Here is an 8635-nt window from a genome sequence, read left to right as displayed (position 1 = left end):
GAGTTTTGACTTGGATGCTGGCGAAGGACCAGCACCCAACCTGACCTCGGTCCTCAACGCCGTTCTGTGCGACCACGTGTCGATGAAAGTGCTTCGAATGTGTCTCATTTGCCGTTAGTAACCCCAAGGAAACATCGTGCCATCCTTAGGGGCATTCGTAGGAATTTGGGAGGGCTCAAACAAAGAGACATTGACGATTATTTATCGGAGCTCGATCGAGAGCATTTGGCAAGTCCTCATTTTGATGGGCGGTTGGTCATCCAGTGACGAGGACATTACTCCCGATCATAGTGATGACGAGGATTATTTGCCCCCAATGTCCGTTCGAGGGTCACATCCCGAAAGTGAACTAGAATTTAGTAGTTATAGTGCTTATGAGGGGGAATCTGAGGAGGGGGAGGACGATGATTTAGGATCAAGTTTTGTTGGTGATGATGATGGGGATACAGAAAGCGAAGGCTTGAGTGAGGGAGATGGGCCAGTGAGGGGGGTTCGTGCCCGCGCTCGTGCCCGCGCTCGTGCCCGCGCGCGCGCGCGCGCAGGGGCACGTAGAAGGTCGGATAGTCGTGCTAGCCTAGGGTCGTCCGAGAGCGACGATGGGTGGACAGAGGACCCCACACCACCTACCATGCATCCATTTACGGCAAATCCTGGCCTCACCGTACCTGTTCCCCTGACTGCTCTGGGTTTTTGTTCAGCTTTTCCTTACGCGGGAACTTGCTGGAGTACCTGGTAGCAGAGACGGTGGACTACGCCAGGTATTGCCGATGATGAACTACGCACGACATTATCTTATCACTGGCGAGGCTGCGACCTCTCTGACATGGCGCATTTTTTGGGGCTCCACGTTTTTTTTGGATTGATTCCTGCTGCCGACGTCAGGATGTATTGGAGGCGTAATTTCTTTTATGTACGCCCTATGTGCCCGGCATTATGCCCGTGATACTTTCCTGGCGTTGGACAGATATTTTAACGCCTTCAAACGAAGGGCCATACCCCGGAATAACTCTGATCGCCCTCATTTTAGTGCGCCCAGTGTTGGAATATATTCGTGAACGCTGTAAAACTCTCGTGATTCCTGGAAAGAAGAACCTTTCTTAGATGAGGGGATGATGCCTTACAAAGGACGTCTAAGCATCAAAGTGTATAACCCCAAGAAGCCGAAGAAATATGGCGTGAAATTTTTTTTTTCTTATTACCGAGGCCAACACTGGCTACGTCGTGGACTTTTCGGTGTATTCCGGGGTCTTCTCCACGATGCGTGACACTGTTTTCGAGCTTGTGGATCGTTTCCGTAACAGGGATACCACCTGTTTATGGATAATTATATAACTCGGTATCCCTGGCCCAGGAACTGTATGATGCAGGTGTTCACGTCAGTGGTACCCTTCGGTTTGGTGCGTGGGGCCCCTCGAATTCCCTCAAGAGGTACGCTAGCCATCAGCAACATCTGGCAAGAGGAGAGACACAGTGGCGGCGGAAGGGAGCTGTCTTCGTCATCTGTTGGAAGGGTGTCCGACTCGTCCCATGATTACGACGAGCCATGAACCTGTCCAAGAGGAGATCGTGCAGCGGAAGAAGAGCGTCGACAGGGCCGAGTTGTGTATGAGCAGTTTCGTGTTGAGCGCCCTACCGTCATTGGGCACTACAATAGGCACATGGGAGGAGTTGATCTCTTTGATAAACTCATCCAATATTATCCCTTCGCCAGGAGAAACCAGAAGGTGGACACAGAAGCTCCTCAAATACATCCTTCAGTTGGCCCTCCAAAATGCCTACGTACTCTACTGTGGGTACTACGGTCCCGATCTACGGAGGATGAGCACTTACAGTTCCTTGAGGCAGCCGGGGAAGCCCTCATTCAAACTTTGATCCTAAATGAGGGTTGGCCTTCCTATGTCTGCACCCCCCTGCCCCGAGCTGTAGATCTACCCATAGAGGAAAGGGCAGACCTTCGGGGTGCCAACTTCGGTCATCCTTCTGCCGCCGCCCCTCCGCTGCCGCCGCCCCTGCTGCTGACGCCCCTGCTGCCGCCGCCCCTGCTGACGGCCCCCACCCGCGCCCCTTTCCGTCGGGTAGGGACCATCCGTGTCGGCTATGCCAGGGATCACACACTGGATCTCCTAGAAGGGCGCAGGCAGAAACGGTGCCGGGGTGTGCCATATGAATGGCAGAAGGAGAGACACCCGGTTCTTCTGTCGCACCTGCAAGATAGCTCTATGCAGGTTCGAGGAGTGTGACCGCAAATACCACAGTGTGGCCTTGTATTGGAGTGCGACTCAGCGGCGGTCAAGGGAGGGCGCACGGAACCGCGCCCTATCCCAGCGGCCGTAAGGGCGCGCGTCTCCCTCCTCCACCTGTACCTCGTCATGTCGAGAGGAAAAAAATGCAAGACTCTTCAATGGAGGAGGGAGAAAAAAAACAAGAATAGAACTAAGAGTCAGGATTACGAGTGAGTATTCTGCATTTATTTTATATTTAGTTTTGTATTTTATTACAATTTTTTATATATCTGAATGTGTGCATGATAAAATAATAATAAGACATTTCATTGTATGCGAAAAGAGAAGTGTCACCTGCATTCCTTTTATTTATGTATTGGTACCAGAATCGAAGAATGTAATATATATATTTTACGTATAAAAAAAACATTATTATATATACGTATATATATATATATATATATATATATATATATATATATATATAATATATATATATATATATATATATATATATATATATATATATATATATATATGTATATATATATATCATTATAAATATGGGGGGTTTTTTTTGGGGGGTAAGCAAATTACTTACAGTCTAGTAATATTCAATCGTTTACTTCATTTTAAAACATATTGCAAGTCTCTAGAACAATATCTCGATTTATGGTGAATATTTGAAAAAATCTTTTTATTCCGTCGCGCGCCGATTCTTCTGCCGAAAATCTCGGAAACGCGTAGGTCACATTCTCCTAATATTTGTGCCTTTTCATATTACGCTTATTTAATATGTTTTGATATATGGAAATGTGCGCAAAAACATGCACAATATAAAAAAAAATATTGGAAGGTTGTAGCATTTATCATTTTTGAAATATTTGCATATAAAGTACGATAACGTACTAAAAAAACTACGATCGGTCAACTTTGACTCAACCGAAAAGGTAAAAAAAGCATTTATAACATAAAAATCTACAGTCTAGTAATATTCAATCATTTATCTTCATTTTAAAACAATATTGCAAGTCTCTAGAACAATACTCGATTTATGGTGAATTTTTGAAAAAATAATTTTTTCCCCTCCGCGCGACGATTTTCGGCCGAAAATCTCGGAAACGCGTAGGTCACATTCTCCTAATATTTGTGCCTTTTCATATTACGCTTTTTTTAAAGGTTTATATATGGAAATGTGCGCAAAAACATGCACAATATAACAAAAAATATTGGAAGGTTGTAGCATTTATCATTTTTGAAATATTTGCATATAAAGTACGATAAGTACGAAAAAAAAAACTACGATCGGTCACTTTGACTCAACCGAAAAGGTCAAAAAACGCATTTATAACATAAAAATCTTACAGTCTCGTAATATTCAATCATTTATCTTCATTTAAAACATATTGCAAGTCTCTAGAACAATATCTCGATTTATGGTGAATTTTGAAAAAAATAATTTTTTCCCCTCCGCGCGACGATTTTCGGCCGAAAATCTCGGAAACGCGTAGGTCACATTCTCCTAATATTTGTGCCTTTTCATATTACGCTTTTTTTAAAGGTTTATATATGGAAATGTGCGCAAAAACATGCACAATATAACAAAAAATATTGGAAGGTTGTAGCCATTTATCATTTTTGAAATATTTGCATATAAAGTACGATAAGTACGAAAAAAAAACTACGATCGGTCAACTTTGACTCACCGAAAGGTCAAAAAAAGCGCATTTATAACATAAAAATCTTACAGTCTCGTAATATTCAATCATTTATCTTCATTTTAAAACATATTGCAAGTCTCTACAACAATATCTCGATTTATGGTGAATATTTGAAAAAATATTTTTATTCCGTCCGCGCGCCGATTCTCGGCCGAAAATCTCGGAAACGCGTAGGTCACATTGCTCCTAATATTTGTGCCTTTTCATATTACGCTTTTTTTAAAGTTTTATATATGAAAATGTGCGCAAAAACATGCACAATATAACAAAAATTATTGGAAGGTTGTAGTATTTCTCATTTTTTTTTATATTTGCATATAAAGTACGATAAGTACGAAAAAACTAACGATCGGTCAACTTTGACTCAACCGAAAAGGTAAAAAAACGCATTTATAACATATAAATCTTACAGTCTAGTAATATTCAATCATTTTATCTTCATTTTAAAACATATTGCAAGTCTCTAGAACAATATCGATTTATGGTGAATAGTTTGAAAAAATATTTTTATTCGTCCGCGCGCCGATTCTCGGCCGAAATTCTCGGAAACGCGTAGGTCACATTCTCCTAATATTTGTGCTTTTCATATTACGCTTTTTTTAAAGTTTTATATATGAAAATGTGCGCAAAAACATGCACATATAAAAAAATTATTGGAAGGTTGTAGCATTTCTCATTTTTTTTATATTTGCAATAAAGTACGATAAGTACGAAAAAACTACGATCGGTCAACTTTGACTCAACCGAAAAGTAAAAAACGCATTTATACCATATCTTACAGCTAGTAATATTTCAATCATTTATCTTCATTTTAAAACATATTGCAAGTCTCTAGAACAATATCTCGATTTATGGTGAATATTTTGAAAAAAATATTTTTATTCCGTTCCCGCGCGCCGATTCTCGGCCGAAAATCTCGGAAACGCGTAGGTCACATTCTCCTAATATTTGAGCCTTTTCATATTACGCTTTTTTAAAGTTTTATATATGAAAATGTGCGCAAAAACATGCACAATATAAACAAATTATGGAAGGTTGTAGCATTTCTCATATTTTTTATATTTGCATATAAAAAAAAACTTTTAACAAAAATTTCGACATTCGGTCAACTTTAACTCGTTCGAAATGGTAAAAAACTGCATTTGTAAGCTAAAACTCTTACAGTATCGTAATATTCAATCATTTTCCTTCATTTCGAAACAAATTGCAAGTCTCTATAACAATATTTCGATTTATGGTGAATTTTTTAAAAAATTATTTTTTTACATCCGCGCGCTACGAATTCATGCATCATTTTGTGATAATATTTTCTCTGTGTTTGCTTTATCGTTTTACAATGTGTTCTATATCAAAATGATCGCAATTTAGTGCACATTACAACGAAAAAAAAAAAGTAACTTGTTACCTCTAACCGTTTGGCGCACAGCGCGATTTGAATACAATTATGTATGAATTTTTTTTTTTTTTCGCTACCATATATCGCATTATTTATATGATAATGAATATTATTTTTTTTCATTTCTGATGATTGCATTCTAAACTTCAGGCAAATGACAAAAAAAGGAGCCAAAAATTAACTCTTAATCTTAAAAAGTACGCGCGCTGTAAATTTTTGAAAAAATTATTTTTTCCACTTCCGCGCTCACTCCAAAACCAGGCCCGGCATACGGGAGACGTTTTGATTTTTAGGGCCCCGGCGGCTAAGAGGGTTAATATCTAATTCGCTCTGCCTCGGAATTAATATATTTTCATATATGCTTAACCGAAGGGGTAATTTTTCTCGATAATAGATTTACCTGTACTTGGGCGCGAACGCAGGTACATTAAAATCCAGGCACGTCAGGGAAAGCTATACCACCCCACCACCGCGCGAGGCTTAAAAAGGTTTATTTTTGCCGTCTCCCACCTCAAATACTTTCTCGCGCTGAAGTATTCGTTGGTTTGGAGACAACATCAACCCGCCTCGACTCCGGTAGTGTAAGTAGCGCTTTTGACAACACGTAGCATTTACATAAGTCATATCACATTACCGCATATACATATATCGACCTACAATGTCCTTTAATATCTAATTCGCTCTACCTCGGAATTGATGTTGTCTCTAAACCAACAAATACTCAGCTCGAGAAAGTATTTGGGGTGAGAGACGGCATAAACCTTTTAAGGCTTCTCACGGTGGATGGGGGGTGGTATAGTTCTTCCCTGACGTGCCTAGATTTTTAATGTACCTGGCGTTCGCGCCAGTACAGGTAAATCTATTATCGAGAAAAAATTCCCCTTCGGTTAAGCATATATGAAAATATTAATTAATTCCGAGGTAGATCGAATTAGATATTAAAGGACAAACTTGTAGCTCGATATATGTATATGAATCCCACGGTAATGATATGATTATGTATTTATGCTTACTGTTGTCAAAAGCGCTACTTACACTACCGGAGTCGAGGCGGGTTGATGTTGTCTCCAAACCAACGAATACTTCAGCGCGAGAAAGTATTTGAGGTGAGAGATGGCATTAACCGTTTTAAGCCTCTCGCAGTGTGGGTGGTATAGCTTCTCTGACGTGCCTGGATTTTAATGTACATGCGTTCGCGCCCAAGTACAGGTAAATCTATTATCGCGAAAAAAATTCCCCTTCGGTTAAGCATATATGAAAATATATTAATTCCGAGGTTTAGATACGTAACATAAATTAGATATTAAAGGTAACATTGTAGCTCGATAATAATTATATATGAATCACGGTAATGTGATATGACTTATGTTAAAATGACTAAGCGTGTTGTCAAAAGAAGCGCTACTTACACTACCGGAGTAGAGCGAATTAGATATTAAAGGACATTGTAGCTCGATATATATATATATATATATATATATATATATATATATATATATATATATATTATGTGTGTGTGTGTGTGTGTGTGTGTGTGTGTGTGTAAATATAAATATATATATATATATATATATATATATATATATATATATATATATATATATATATATATATATATATGTGTGTGTGTGTGTGTAATAAGGAAATTTACGCAAAATAAACACAATTACCCAACTTCCATAGGAAACTTAGGTCACAGTAATAAAAAGTAGGTAAATAAGACATAATTTAAAAGTACATAATAAACTAAACAAAATGAAAATAACTGGTTTATCATTCCTCTTCTCTTGGTCCACTGGGATTTCCTTCAGTGTGACAGTGAGCTAAAATGAATAATAATTAAATTAACCGAACGTGTTTTTCTGGCGTGTATTATATTGCAAAAGATAACCTCGTGTGACCTTACACGGCAGCAGTATTCAATTCATACCTTTCACCCTGTGAAGAAAAAATGCTTCCCACAGAGTTTGAGGTAATCGCCTATAAACTTCTCTTTCTGATACAGAGGGCTGCAAGAAAATATCTGCTAAAAAAAAAATTGCGTCATAACGTTTCAGAGCAAACACTCGAAAAAGAGCGACAATTCCATGTACCTTCAAAGGGTACTATTCTTTTTTTTCCAGAGCGTAGATTAATGCGATTGTCAATTTTTTCTGCTGGAAGCGAAGGGGAGAGGACGCCACAAATTGCTACGAATTTTTGCAGCGGTGGCATGGACGGAAACGAGTCCGGATCTTAATGGAATAACAAAAAAATCATAACTGATATTGCTGTCCCTCCCTGACAATGTGTGGAAGATCTTTAAAGATCGCCGGTCTGGAACAGTGGAGGAATTCCTATTTCCATTTCATTGTCAATGTGTAGAAGATCTTTAAAGATCGCTAGTCTGGAACAGTGGAGGAATTACTATATCCATTTCATTGACAATGTGTGGAAGATCTTTCAAGATCACTGGCCTGGAACAGTGGAAGGAATTACTACTATATCCATTTCATTGCTTTCTGGGTGGTTTTTCAAATGTTTATTGGAATAAAAAAAAGCAGTATTGAGGTCCATTGCACAGAAAATATTTCTGATAAAAGATTTGGAGCTTAAATTTCATTATCATGTTGAAAAAGAAAATGTTAAAATTCAGAATATTAAAAATTAAAAAAAATAAAAATAAAGCAGTGTATAGTGTCATTTCTGGGCAATATAAACTTTTTTTTAGGTTTGTAGGTATTTTTTTTTAAATCTCTGAATACGTATTTACCCGAAAGTAACTGCTTGAAAATTCCACAAATGACATGTTCCCAATAAAAAATGAAGAGTTTTGCCTGTTTTGTATATGGGCATTATCGAAGGGTCCTTGGCATATATTTCAAAATTCCTTTCAGGTAATGGATTAAATATCGAACAGAAAGATATAAGCTGGTGTGTTGTATTACCTGAGATATTTGTCAATTTTTCATTCCTCTCTCGAGTCACACACAATAAAAAAATTAACAGAGAAAATGCATCTCGTTGGCTTCTTGCTTACCGAGGCATTTTTTAAGTTACAAATGAAATTTCTTGTTACAGATAGTTACATAAATGCAACAAAGCGTGATCCGACCTCCAGCCTTACTTGGCGTGCGTGCTAAAATCTACGGTCATATAGCGCTGTTTCACCTACGAAATTAAAATAAATACGCATATTTTATGCGAGATAATTATGTTCTGCACTGACTGACATGCAAATTATTTATCTTTTACATTTTCATTCTACTAAATAAATCATAAATATCCTATCCTAAAATTCCTGTATCTTTAACTCA

The sequence above is a fragment of the Macrobrachium nipponense genome, chromosome 39 (genome assembly GCF_015104395.2).
Source record: "Macrobrachium nipponense isolate FS-2020 chromosome 39, ASM1510439v2, whole genome shotgun sequence".
In the NCBI taxonomy this organism is placed as follows: Eukaryota; Metazoa; Arthropoda; class Malacostraca; order Decapoda; family Palaemonidae; genus Macrobrachium; species Macrobrachium nipponense.
Note: the sequence above shows the minus strand (reverse complement) of the source record.